At 31.0% G+C, this 13699-nt stretch overlaps 1 pseudogene; it reads right to left on the bottom strand.

Annotated features, from left to right (window-relative positions):
• Positions 1-7486: 7486 nt before the first annotated feature.
• Positions 7487-11549, bottom strand: LOC129290099 (putative receptor-like protein kinase At3g47110; annotated as a pseudogene).
• Between the last annotated feature and the right edge of the window lie 2150 nt (positions 11550-13699).

Genomic DNA, 13699 nt, shown 5'->3' with positions numbered 1-13699 from the left:
AATTCAACATTTTAATAATACTTTTTTAAAAAGTTAAAGCATAAATGGGCCCAATGACCAAAATAATCTTGTGCCCCAGAAAAATAGATTAAATTTTTCTAAATTTGAGAATAGACTGGTTTATATTAACATGCAAGGAATTTATAATTGAAAATTTAAAACTACAAATATCAACAGTATATTATTAATAAATATAATAAATTGGTTATAATTAAAATATAATAAATTTTAGATTGTTTATTTAATTTGATCCTATAATATGAGCTATTTTGTAAAAGCTCTAAAATTAAATCCTCATCCTTTACAATTTAATTTTTTTCAAGGGCTGAAATGGAAAGTGAAAAGAAAGAAAGAGGAGCCTAGTCTTATCATTTCATTCGAATGAGAAGGAAACAAAACAAAACGTAGGAATATAGAAAAAAAAGTCAAAGATTAATGATAATTGAGGTGACTCAAACGATGAAGAAAATAAAATTGATATGGATTCCCCTTCTATTCTCCCGATTACTGCTACGAGTTGTTGGCTATATCTAGGACTGTGCAAAAGTCTCCCAGTCCTGTCTGGTCCAGTCCAACCCGAGATGGTCTCAGTCTTGTTCGGTCTGTATAGTCACTGGTCCTTCAGGACCAAAGGACTAAAAAGACCAGACTATTTTTTCGGGTTGGACTGGACAAGAGACCAGGCATCCGGACCACTTGGTCCAGTCCAGTCCTATTAATTTTTTTTATTAATTATAATTAATTTATTTTTGATAAATGTTTAAAGTGTAATTGATGCTAAGGAGATGATTGCATAAAGATTTATTAAGTTTGTTTCTAAATTGTTATTTAATAGTGTTGTTGAATTTTTTGAGTACTGTTTTTATTAAAGTTTATAAATTTAAATAATTTAGACTATAACAAAAATATTTTTTTCTTATTGTTAGAAAATTATTATATTATTTATTTTTAAGTATTTTTACTATCTTAATTGGTTTATTATGTGGAATGGATTATTGCCTCTCATAGAATAAAAAGAGGGAAAAAAAGCTAAGTGAGTACTGGACTGACAGGACCAGTCTCCCAGTCCTATGGACCAAGTCCGGTCCTGTTAATCTTCGGGTTATTACTGGACAAGACTGGACTACGGGTTGCCTAACCCAGTCTTTTTCATGAAAGAGACCGGACTTCGGGTTAGGGTGAAGTCCAGTGCCGTCCAGTCTTTTGTGCAGCCCTAGCTATATCAGCTTCCAAGAATATTAGGCAGGTCCCGGACTAACAAGAAACGACAAGCAACCAATACACACACATATTTATTTATTTATAAAATGTTGTGCAGTCACTAAGTTCCCGCACTACACGCACCTTGCTATACGGCGATTTGGCCACAAATTTAATTCAATGTTTAGTCAGATAGAAAAGACGAGTGCCATGGGTGTATAGTGAATGTATTTTTTTAAATAATATATATAGTATTATAAAATTAAACAACTAAAAAATAAAAATATTGGGAGAAAAAATAGAGAAAAGAGAATGAGAGAATTTCTTAAAAATATTGTATCTTTCAATGCAAATAACATATCATATTTATAGACATAGTCTTACACATCAAATGTTACATAAATAATAAAAGCATATAAAAGATAATCAACTCTCATGATGATAGAAGTTTCATAAGAGAAAAGATGAAGATGAAGAGGTGAGGAAAATGAAAATCCACCCTCCTTTTAATATTCATAATACTTTCCCTTGAATGTCCACTATATAAGAATGTATTTCATTAAAAACTTCAACTAAAAAAACCTTGTGGGAACAAAACCTAATAAAAAAAGAGTATATCATTCATATATACGCTATTCAATTCTATCTCATTAAAAAAGATGCTGGGAAACCCAATGGGAAAAAGCCTAAGACAACAAAAAAAGAATACAACATGCATTAACTCCTCCTCTTGATAGCACCAATTGATATTTTTGAGTTTACAAAACCAACATCATAAACAAGCTTTTCAAATATTTTAGTAGGAAGTGACTTGGTGAACATATTTGCTAGTTTTTTTTTTTAGAATGAATTTGCTAGATATTAATTTCACCATTATTTTGAAAATCATGAGTAAAAAAAAAATTTGGTGAAATATGTTTCGTTCTATTTCTTTTAATATACCTTTTTTTTAATTGGACAATACAAGAAGTATTATCTTCCTATATGATTGTTAGGATTGTTTTGTTAAAAGACAGGCCACAAGTAGTTCATATATGATGGATTAGTGCTTTAAACCACAAACATTCTCAACTTGCTTTATGTACAGCTATAATTTTGCATGAATAGATGATGTGGTTGATATTGTTTGTTTCATAGATCACCATGAAATAGTTATGGTTATACCAGTACATGTGAACAAATAATCTGTCTATGATCTACCAACATAAGGTCAAACAAAAATCCAGTATTTGCATAACCAATGAGGTTAGCGTTAGGTACTTTGAAATAAAACAATCTCATATCCATAACACCCTAAAGGTAACGAAAAATGTGCATAACTCTATTTCAATGCCTTTTGTTGGTAAAGAATTGTATCTTACTAATAAGTTAACAGCAAATGAAATATCAAGTCACATGTGACTAGCAAGATACATTAGTACTTCGATTGCATCAAGATATGATACTTTTGGATTGAATAGTTTTTCATCACATTTTCAAAGTCTAAAAGGATCTTTGTCTACCTTTAATGATCCTACAACCATTGGGATACATAACGAATGTGATTTATCCATATAAAACTATTTTAAGACCTTTCTTGTATAAATTTCTTGATATAGAAAAATCATAATATTCACATATTCCATTTGTAATCCAAGGCAAAAAAATTTTGTTCCCAAGTCTTTCATTTCAAATTCTTTTTTTAAGCAATTTATAGCTTTTGAAATCCCTTTAGATGTTTCAATATTAATGATGTCATCAACATAAACAACAATTATAGCAAACTCTTTTCTAGATCTTTTCATAAAAATACAAAGGCAAATTAAATCATTTTTATATCCTTCTTTTAATAGATATTCACTAAGTTAATTATACCACATATGCCCTAAATGTTTCAATCTATATAAAGATGTATTTAACTTGATTGAATAATTTTGTTGAGAACTTGAATTGTATGCTTCTAGCAATTTGAATTCTTCAAGGAGTTTCACGCAAATGTCACTATTGAATGAGCCATACAAATAAGCTGTAACAACATCTATTAGACATAAATTGAGTCCTCCACTTATTGCGAGATTGATTAAATATCGAAAAGTAGTTGCATCCACCACTAGTGAGTATGTTTTAACAAAATCAATTCCATGTAAATCCTTGAGCCACAATCCATGCCTTATATCTTACAATTTCACCATTTTCATTTCTTTTTCACATAAAAATCCATTTATATCCAACCAGCTCGACACTTTCAAGTGTATGGACTATAGGTCCAAATACTTTTCTCTTTTTAAGTGGCTTTAATTCATCATCAATTGCGTTTTTCCGTTTTCGCCAATCCTTTCTTTGTTTGCATTTCTTAATGTATTTTGGTTCATGATCCTCATTATCATTTATTACATCAAGTATTATATTATATGCAAAAATATCGTCAATGTTGACTTCATTTCGAGCCCATTGTATTCCATTCATAATATAATTTATTGAGATCTCATTATTTTCACACATTTCAAGTACCTAAGTTTCTACTGGAATTAAATGTTAGTAGTGTTTATTGCCTTTCCAATATTTAATTTTGAAAATAGTATTGGAAAATGAAAATACTAAAGATGACTATTGAAAAAATATTGAAGATGAGTATTCTTACATGGTCTTTTTTTGAAATTTCATTTTTAAGGTACTTAATTGTAATTATATAATATTCTTAGATCGTCCTTACATGTCATTTTACGTATTATATATCCTAAAGTTCATACTTTTGCTACTTAATATAATAGTACTGTTTATAAGATCATCTTTAAAGAAGCCTCAAGGAAATAAAAGAGAATATCAATTAAAAATTTATTCTAAAGCAAAATCTTGGCATCATATAAATGAGGCAAATCAACTTAACAATTATATTTGATTCTCAACTTACAAGTATTGCAAATTTGAGAGCTAACCAAGCTGTGGAATCAGTGGACTTAAAAGGTTTGCATTTCCAAGATAATTGTGACTAAACCTTCAACGAGTTTATTCTTTAATTTTGAATCTTCATTGTTTATTTTTTTTTTTTTTACTAATGTTTGACTAGTATTCAAGATGACGACAGCATAAGGTTTAATTTAGTCAAATTGGATATTTTTTTCATTTTTTAAAGGACTAATAAATAATATTGATATTTATGTACAGTGAAATAATTGGCTAATATTCGCAAGGTTTTGAGTTAAAAAATTGAATAAATTTAGATTAAAAAGTGAAATTAAAATGAGTTTAAAGTTTAAAATATTAAAATAAAAGGAGTGTAATAAAGTATAAGGAGAGGGTGTAAGTTACAAAATATGTGTGCGTGCGCGCGTGAAAACTTATATACCTGGAGAGTTATTAGTATGGTTGTATCTTTCTTCATCACTGTATATTATATACACAAAAGTAGAAGGATATATATGTCATAATTTATATGAAGACTGGTGGTATAATATCCACATGGCATATTGACCCTTGGCTTCTAGTCTTGATCTTGTCTCTTATCATCACCTATATATTCGGTTTCATTAATTCTGCAGCCCCTTCATTTATACAAATTCGGTGATGTCTTACTCAAAATGAAAAATAAGTTGGTATCACATATATATAATTCAAATAAAGAGAAGTAGATAGGTTCTGAAAATGATCTATGCAACGAAATATCTTGAATTATTTAATTACACTGTAGTGGCGATTGTATTACGTGTTTGGTTCTCGGTTAAAAATGGACTTTTGCAACTGTGATACTCTTGAACAGAATATGGGAATCTTGAGCAATTCAGACTTCACTGGTTGGAAAAAAAAAACTTGGAAATTGCAAGTTATTATTACACCCAATGTTTAGTTTAGCTTTTGGTTTGGAAAGTCGATCATAGTGCTGTCCCTCTCAACATGACTCTAACAAAACAACAAGGGTTTTATCATTAGAGGCCATTTGGTTACTGGAAAGAAAATAAATGAAATTGCTTAAAAAAATAAAAACAGAATGATTAAGATATGAAGAAGAGATAAGTTAATCATGTTTATCAAAAAGAAAAAATACAATTTAATTTATGAGATTGACAATCATAACTCGTAAAATTTGTTGAAGGTGTGGTAATTTTTATATTTATGGTATGTGATATTAAATTTTATTATGCTTATAATAAAAGAAAAGGTAATTTAATTTTTTTATTATAATTTTAATTCATTTTATTTTAATTCTTTTAAGCAATCAAAGTCGGCGTAAGTTTCTAATGTCCCTTCTACGGTTAGATGGCTGCGAATTTTTTTCTTTATTTAAACTGCAAAATTTGTTCTTTTTTGGTATATAATGACAAGGGTAAGTAAAACAATTGAAAGAGAAAGACCCTATACATAGTATGGGCAATGAAGAGAGAAGCGGAACAAAGCATCTAACGCACGGTAAATTTTGGGGAAAGTAGTTTTCTAGATATAGTAATATATATTTTAAAATTTAATTTAATTAGACATATCTAAATAAATTGCACTTAACTCTCCCCCAATTAATTTTTTGTTAATGAAATTAATCATTAATTATTAATATCTATGTAAAATTTATAACAAATTGCATACAACTATTCATCCTCTTCTAAACAAACTTGTGAGATTAATTATAGTAAGCATGAGTACAGATGAGATGTTATTGCTTTACGCATTTCACGGAATATATATATATATATATATATATATATATATAGAAAGATAATTGAGTAATTAACTCCTAAACTATACATCCAGAAATATCTAGTATCCCAAACTCATTTTTTAGACAATATTTTTCTTTCACTTTTAAAAATGATGCAATTTGATTCTTCTCATTAATAAAACTTAATTTTGACTAAAAAAATAGTAGAAAAGGACCTTGAAATTACAAAAAAGAATCAATAAAATTTTTGGAGTCATTTTTTATAATTTTTGGATCCTTAATTATAATTTTTGGATTTTTTATTATAATTTTTTGTTCTTTTATGTAATTTTTACAGTTTTTTTTTGTCATTTATTGATTAACTAACGGTCAAAGTTAAATTTTTTTTAACAGCAAAGACTATATTGCATATTTTTAAAAGTTAAAAAAAATATTAAACAAAAAATGAGTTAGAATTCTAAATTTTTTTAAACTTATAGTTTAAAAATCAATTTGTTAATTTACCTTATAAAAAATAAGTTATATTATTCATAATTTATATATAACAAAAAAATTTTCATCATATACTGATACAATAAAAATTATATTCACATGCAGAGCATATTTAATTTGAAAGAATATATATTTACAAATACATATTTAAAAACTGAAGTAAAGATCGATACTGAATATTAATATTAATAATTTACTTAATTTCTCTTAATAGGTAATTAAAGCTGGCAAAAAGGGCCAGCCTGGCCCTATAGGGCCGACCCTTAAAGGCTCAGGTCTAAAAAGGTCAGCCTTTTTAAGCCCGAGTTCCCTTTAGGACCCTGGTATTTGAAGCCTGGCCCTTAATATAGCGGGCTCAGGGCCGACCCTACAAGCTTTAGGCCCTTTAACTATTTTTTTTTTTTAAATTTTTTAATCAAACAAAAATTACTTCATTCTAATATAACACTCAATCAAGAAAGGTACAAAAAAACTAACTAAATAACATCTAAATGAACTAAAAACACAAATAAAATAATAGTAATGCAATAAGCAATGGATCGGCTAAGTCGACAAACACCCAATCAAAATTAGAAAAGTAAATGTTGAACTGAATAAATCATTATCATGAATTTAGATGAATTAGGGAATTTAAGGTTGTATTTTTTTTTAGAAAATAGCAACCAAGGATTTCTGTATGAAATTTATATCAATTAAGAATCAATTGTTGTCAAAACCTGAATGAAAAACAAGCTACAATGAACTATTGTTAATTTAAAATGAGTTGTTATTAAAACCTAAATAAATACTTATTGATAAAGGCTAACTCGAATCCACAAATATCTACTCAAATTTTGACAACAAATGATCCTTGACTGATATAATTTTTGATCAGTGATTCTTCATTGCTATTTTTTTTTTTGCCTTCCATCCTCAGTAAATATGGGCTAATATGTGATGTGGAGTAAGATTTAGTTTAATTTTTTTTTTCAAATCTAAAAAGAGTAAAAATTATGAGAATTAATTAAAAAAATGCAAATGCGGGCTTAAACGGGTTGACCTTTGGCCCTTCAGGGCCGGCCCTTTTAAGCCCAATTTATCATTTTGGAGTCCCATTTACAAGCCCGGCCTTACTGTTATACGGGCTTAAACGAGCTAGCCCGACGAGCTCAGCCCGTTTTCCCAGCTCTATAGGTAATACCTATTTGGAGATGTACAATTTCTTATTTTCTTAATTGCTCAGAGTTTGTTAATGACCTCAGTCATAGTTCGCAGCCTTTGCAATGGTAGATTTGCAGAGCAAGACACTCCCACTTGCATCAATGAACTCAAGCAATCCTCCATTACTCTCCTCCTTCGATTTTCCTTTCTCATTGCTCTTTCCACTGCGTATATCTTTCCCTCCTCACCTTCGTCTTCAAGTAGCAGGGAAGGATCAGCTATCTCCATAGAAGGATTAGGTAAAGTCATTGCCACGTACTGATAAATTCCAACCCCACCCTCAAATTCCTCATTTGTTTGTCTTTTTCCTGTAAAAATCTCCAATAATAGTATCACATAACTATAGATATCTCCCAACGTTGAGCGTTGCCCACCCATACCATACTCTGCAAACATGGCACTATTCTAAATGCTTACATATTGACACAGCATATTGAATTTGATGAAACTTGTATAGAATTTAGAACTTTCAGATTATTTGTGAACAGTGAAAAATATACCTGGTGGAATATACCCAATGGAACCCTTTAGGCCGCCTGACATTGTCGAGTGTTCTTGTGAAATGGAAGATTCGCTTGATTCTTTGTATAAAAGGGTTGCTAGACCGAAATCACCGACATGGGCTACCAAATCATTATTAAGGAGTACGTTGCTTGGCTTTATATCACGATGCACGATAGGTGTTTGAGAAAAGTGGTGAAGATATTCAAGTGCACAAGCAACATCAAATGCTATGTTCAGTCTTTAGATGAATGTCAATCTCTTGCTCTGTCCTTGCACATTATCTCTTCTATGTATCCAATCATCTAGATTCCAATTGGACATGAACTCAAACACCAAAGCCTTGAAGTCATTGCCTTGGTGATCAATGCTTGATACAGCAGTTACGATCTTGAGAAGGTTCCGGTGCCTTATTCTTCTCAAAGCTTTGCATTCGTCAATGAAACTCCTTGAAGCCCCTCTTTGTTGAAGATTTAATACTTTCACTATGACTAATGCTCTGTCTTCAGCGTGATAGAAGGATGATAAACACAGAGTACTAGCGAGGGATTGCCAAGTTCAAAGTAGGAGATTTTCTTGATGATTTGATTGTGCTTGTTGATAGATTGAATTCCAGGATACCACCACACAGCTTGCTATTTTCGTACAATGAAGTAGAAGTTGCACTTTTAAAGATCCCTACCTTTGGCACTTTACCCTCAAGGTCATTATAAGAAAGATTGAGATGTTTGAGAGCTAAAAACTCACTGAGGAATTCAGGAATCTTCCCAGACAAGTCGTTACATGAAAGATCTATGTCTTCTAAACCTCTCAATCCCTCCAAACTCTAAGGAATCTCTCCTTCAAACAACTACCCTGCAAGTACAACTGCTCCAAGCTGACACATTTTCCAATAGAAGATGGAATGATACTGAAAAGTTGTTCTTTGAGAGTACTAGCTTTATTAGAATACATAAATTTTCTACTTCATTTGGTAAAGGTCCTGTAAGATCATCATTAGAGACGTCCAAGTACACTGAAAGTGAAGAAATGCCAACCACTTATTTCGGTATGGTGCCAATGAGCTTGTTATTATAAAGACTTAGTACCAGAAGCTTCTGACAATTTCTATAGCTTGAAGAGAAACTTCCCTCAAGGTTGTTATTGTCCATGAAGAGCAATGTCAATGAAGTTAAGTTTCCCAGAGATGAAGGGATTGTTCCTGAAAGGTTGTTGCCATTCAAATCAAAACGGCCCAAATTTTATAGTTTTCCTATTCCATATGGGACACTGCCAGCTAGAACGTTTCCTTCCAATCCAAGAGTTTCCAAATTAGAAAGAGTTCCAATTGCAATAAGGATGCTTCCATATAATGCATTTTCACCTAACATTAATTTTCTTAATCAGCTTGATAGGTTTGTAATTGAGTTGGCCAATTTTCCTATAAACAAATTACTACTAAGACCTAAAACTTCAAGTACAATGCAATTAACTAAAGAAGTAAGAAAACCTAGGCCATCATAATCATTTCCAGTAGATACAATTCTATTTTGATTAAAGTTGAGCCAAGATAAACTTTTCAAAATTCTTATGTTCTTAGGTAGTGTTCCAGTAAGAGCATTCTTAGTAAAGTCAATAAGTTGTAGTCTCAAAGCATTTAACAATGATGCTGGAATAGTTCAAGTTAAATTATTGATTGCCCTACCAAATATCTCAAGGTTAGGAAGAGTTAATCCAACATCAGGTAGCATACTACCTTGCAGATTGTTTTGACCAACAATGAAGTAAAACATAGAGGAAATGTTATAAATAGAAGAAGAAACTATATCGTATAAGTGATTCACATATAATCTAAGAACTTTTGAGCTTGATAAATAGCCTATCTCATGTGGTATGCTTCCATAGAACTGATTTACTCCAAAGACTAACGAAGATAAAGAAGAAAAATTCCTTATGCATGTTAGGATTGTTCCTGTGAAATTTTTGTGACCTGCAAGTATCATCCTCAATTCTTTATAATGACTTTGATTACTTGGAATGTTCCCAACCGCCCAGGAACCGGGGAAGAGGAGAGAAGGGGCAAGAGCTGCGGAAGGACGTCAGCAGGGTTAGTCCCATTTTTTTAATACTCAAACATATGAACAATAATGAGCTTACAGGTTCCGAGTAAAACCTAATTGTGATACCACTTGTTAAGAATGAGATGTGACCGTCCAAGAATGGGGGAGAGGAGAGGAGAGATAAGAGAAACAAAAAGGTGCCATATTTTTACTCAAAACCTCAAGACTCAAGTTTATGAGTCTTTCCTCTTTATTATATATTAATTATTAAACCCAAATTTATCCAATATGGGACTTCCTATATTGTCTTATGTCCACTCACATTTGATGGACAAAAGTTTCTTTCTACCTATATTTTCACCCTTTATAGCTCTTTTCTTAGCTGGAGAGCATCTCTCCAATCTATTTCTGCATTATCCACAACTGAAGCAAAGCATATAGTAGCAATTGAGGGTGTAAAGAAAGCTATTTGGTTAAACTTAAGGTTGTCTAAGGAGTTACTAATATTTTTTGTGATGATCAAAGTGCTTTTCATTTAACTAAGAATGATAGATATCACTCGAAAACTAAACATATAGAATCAGACATCACTTTATCAGAGATATTGTTGCAATTGGTGAAATTATTGTGAAGAAAATTCAAACATCCCAAAATCCAGCAAACATGCTTACGAAGCCTCTTCCTGATATTAAGTTCAAGTATTACTTGGGCTTAGTTAGTATTTATAGCACTTAATTGTCCTTTGGGGCTACTTGGTTATTACGAGCATTACTAAATTTGAGTCAAGCGGAAGTTTGTTGAGATTATGACTCAAATCTTTATAATCCTTCGTATTTTATATATTATATTGGTGTAAATTTATCATATTTCTATTTGATATTTTAGAGGATATTTATTATTATTCAAGATAATATTTTTAGTTGATGAAAAGTTGTATATATATCTTGTCTCTCCATCTCTCATAAAAGAGATAATTATTGTAATTCCTATCTTCTATAGTGAAATTACTCACTCGTTGCTTGTGAGTTTTTTTTTTTTTTTTTTGTCTCTCAAATTGGGGGTTTTCCCACATTCAATTTCTCGTGTCATCTTTTATCATTTTATAACTTTCAATTGTTTTCTCTTGTTTTCTTTTGCTGATTATTTGCTCACTTCCTGACAAAAGTCATTCCCCTTAATGATTATATGTTGAAGGTATAGCAGACGACCCATTTCATTAAGAAATTCACCGTGGAAGCTGTTGAAGCTTATGTTGAGCTCTCTGTGAAATGTGAGGTTTCCTATAGAAGGTGAAATGGTGCCGGCCAATCTCTGCTGTCCAAGGCTCAGTTGCACCACCCTTCCGGTGGAGATGTTGCAGGTGATTCCTACCCACTTGCAGTGATGGATGAATTGTTTCAGAAACTCATTGTTTTGACTGGATCTCGAGTTATCTGACTCTTGAGGTCAAGTAAAGCTTGAAGATCAGTTTCGTTTCCTTGTAGGGTCATAGTTGCAGAGCTAAATGTTGAGCTCATGCACAAAAGAAGCGATCCACTGAGGATTTGTAATGCTAGGATTCCCGAGCTTGCTCTACGGTGTCTCATCTCTTTTTAATTGTAGATCTGACCTATCAATTGTAAGGTAGGATTGTTACAAGAGGGGATGAAGTTACAAGGAAAGAAAGAGAATCTTTGGAACTACAATGGTAACAGGAAGACCAAAGTTTGACATTCTTAACATCCATTGAACACAGAAGAAATTTTTCTTTTTTTTTTTTTTGAACCCAAATAAAGCATAAAAGAAGAAATAAAAAGGATAGGAAGAATTAGGTCTCCTCTGCATTAAGATGAAAATAGTTGATTAGTTCTTGTCATATTTTTATAGGCTGATGGCAAGTAACTGAATATGCAGAATTTAAACAGCTAGGGGAGAAAAGAATTGCATTTGCTGATGTCACCCTAGGACTGAGGACAGGTTTTTCAAGGTTTGCTCGAATGTCACTGCCACTATAATTACTTGTATTCAAATTTAATGACTTGATTGTTTGAGGGTTGAGCTGCGGTCAATAAAGAAATGAGTAGATACATTGTTAGTAATATCCTTGGTAGAAGTTTACGTTGGATACATGAACGGGCAAGGCTTACAGAAATGAAATGAGGATGAGGAAAATTTTATTACGTATTTAAAATACAATACTCTCCAGGCAACGTTTTCTTCTTCTCTTCCCAAAAGTCATTTCCTCACACCTCTCACTCTTCATTCATTTCTTCTCTGTTTTACTTTTTCACCCCGCACCCCACAGGCCTGCACACTTCTTCACTCTTCACTTTTTTCAACTTTTTTTTATTTTTTTATTTTTTGAGAATGACAAATGAGGGAATTAATTAATTAAGATTAAGCCTTAAATGTTAACAAGTTTTATTTTTAATTTTATAATTTTATTGTAATAAATTCATAACTTATTTTTAAAATTTTAACATGATTGAAAAAATTGTTTTTCCTATTTAAATTTAAAATATAAGTTACAAATTCATCATAATGAAATTACAAAATTGAAAATCAAACTTATAAATTCTTAAAGTTTGACACTTAAATTTTAATTTGAATTATGGAGACCTATCTGTCACTCTTTCTTTTTCTTTTTCACTCCCACCACTTCATGCTCTAAGTGACAAGCCAATTGTCTTATTTCTAGAACTCGGTGTCTTGGCCTTCAAGTATAAATCTATGACTAACAATCAACATTAATAACAATTGATCTTGATTTGGAGGCTACCCCAAATAATTTATATTCTTCTTCCTTTTTTATTAATTCACTTTGGGCCTAAAATTGGAGGTGATCTTTTGAAAAAAAAAAACAACAGTTTATGTTAACCAGAGATTTACGATAAAAATGGGGGGAGCCTTGGTTGAAAAGTCCCATTTAAGAACCTATTCATTTTTCAGTTCTCCTAAAAATACTCAAACGTTCTTTTTTTTTTTTAAGGGAAAAAGATCACCTTATATTAACGGAAAAAAGGAAAAGAAAACCAAGTCACAGGAGAGCTAAAGCCTAAAAGAGAAAGATAGGAAAGTGCTGTGACAGAAAATATTCAAACTTTCAACTGCGAGATATGGTAGACATATTTACTTGAGATATGATGTTTCAGCAGCTGTTAAAAATAGAATTATGTCCATAAACTGTCCAAGGTCAAACGTAAATTTGAAAAATCCCCTCACCAAACTTGCGGAAAGAAAATCGATTCGGAAACGTCATTTTTTATTTTTGATTGGTTAGAAAACATGCCAGCAACTTGAGTATTTCAAATTTTGGTAAATTTAATTTACTTCTGGTTAGAGTACTTTTAAAATGAAGAGATATCTTTTTAAAAAGTCATATATTTATAAATTAAGAAATTTTTACGAGGGCCATCTAATGAATTATAATCACAAAAGTGAACACATCTCTCTAAATTCTAAAAGCATACTTGGATGGTTACAAAATTAAAAGATATCACTTGGTGGAGTGATGAGATGTATTTCAAAAAAACTTTACATATTCAAAGAATACTTCTTTTCATGAAATTTATTATAAATAACACTTGATTAATATTAAATATTAAATTATGTTAGTTGGATGTTCCTGAATCAACATAAGATTATTCATGAACTAATATAA

Source organism: Prosopis cineraria, unplaced genomic scaffold (genome assembly GCF_029017545.1).
Source record: "Prosopis cineraria cultivar Desert tree isolate PC_DT_omini unplaced genomic scaffold, ASM2901754v1 PC13, whole genome shotgun sequence".
Lineage (NCBI taxonomy): Eukaryota > Viridiplantae > Streptophyta > Magnoliopsida > Fabales > Fabaceae > Prosopis > Prosopis cineraria.
Note: the sequence above shows the minus strand (reverse complement) of the source record. Positions and strands in the feature narration are given on the sequence as shown.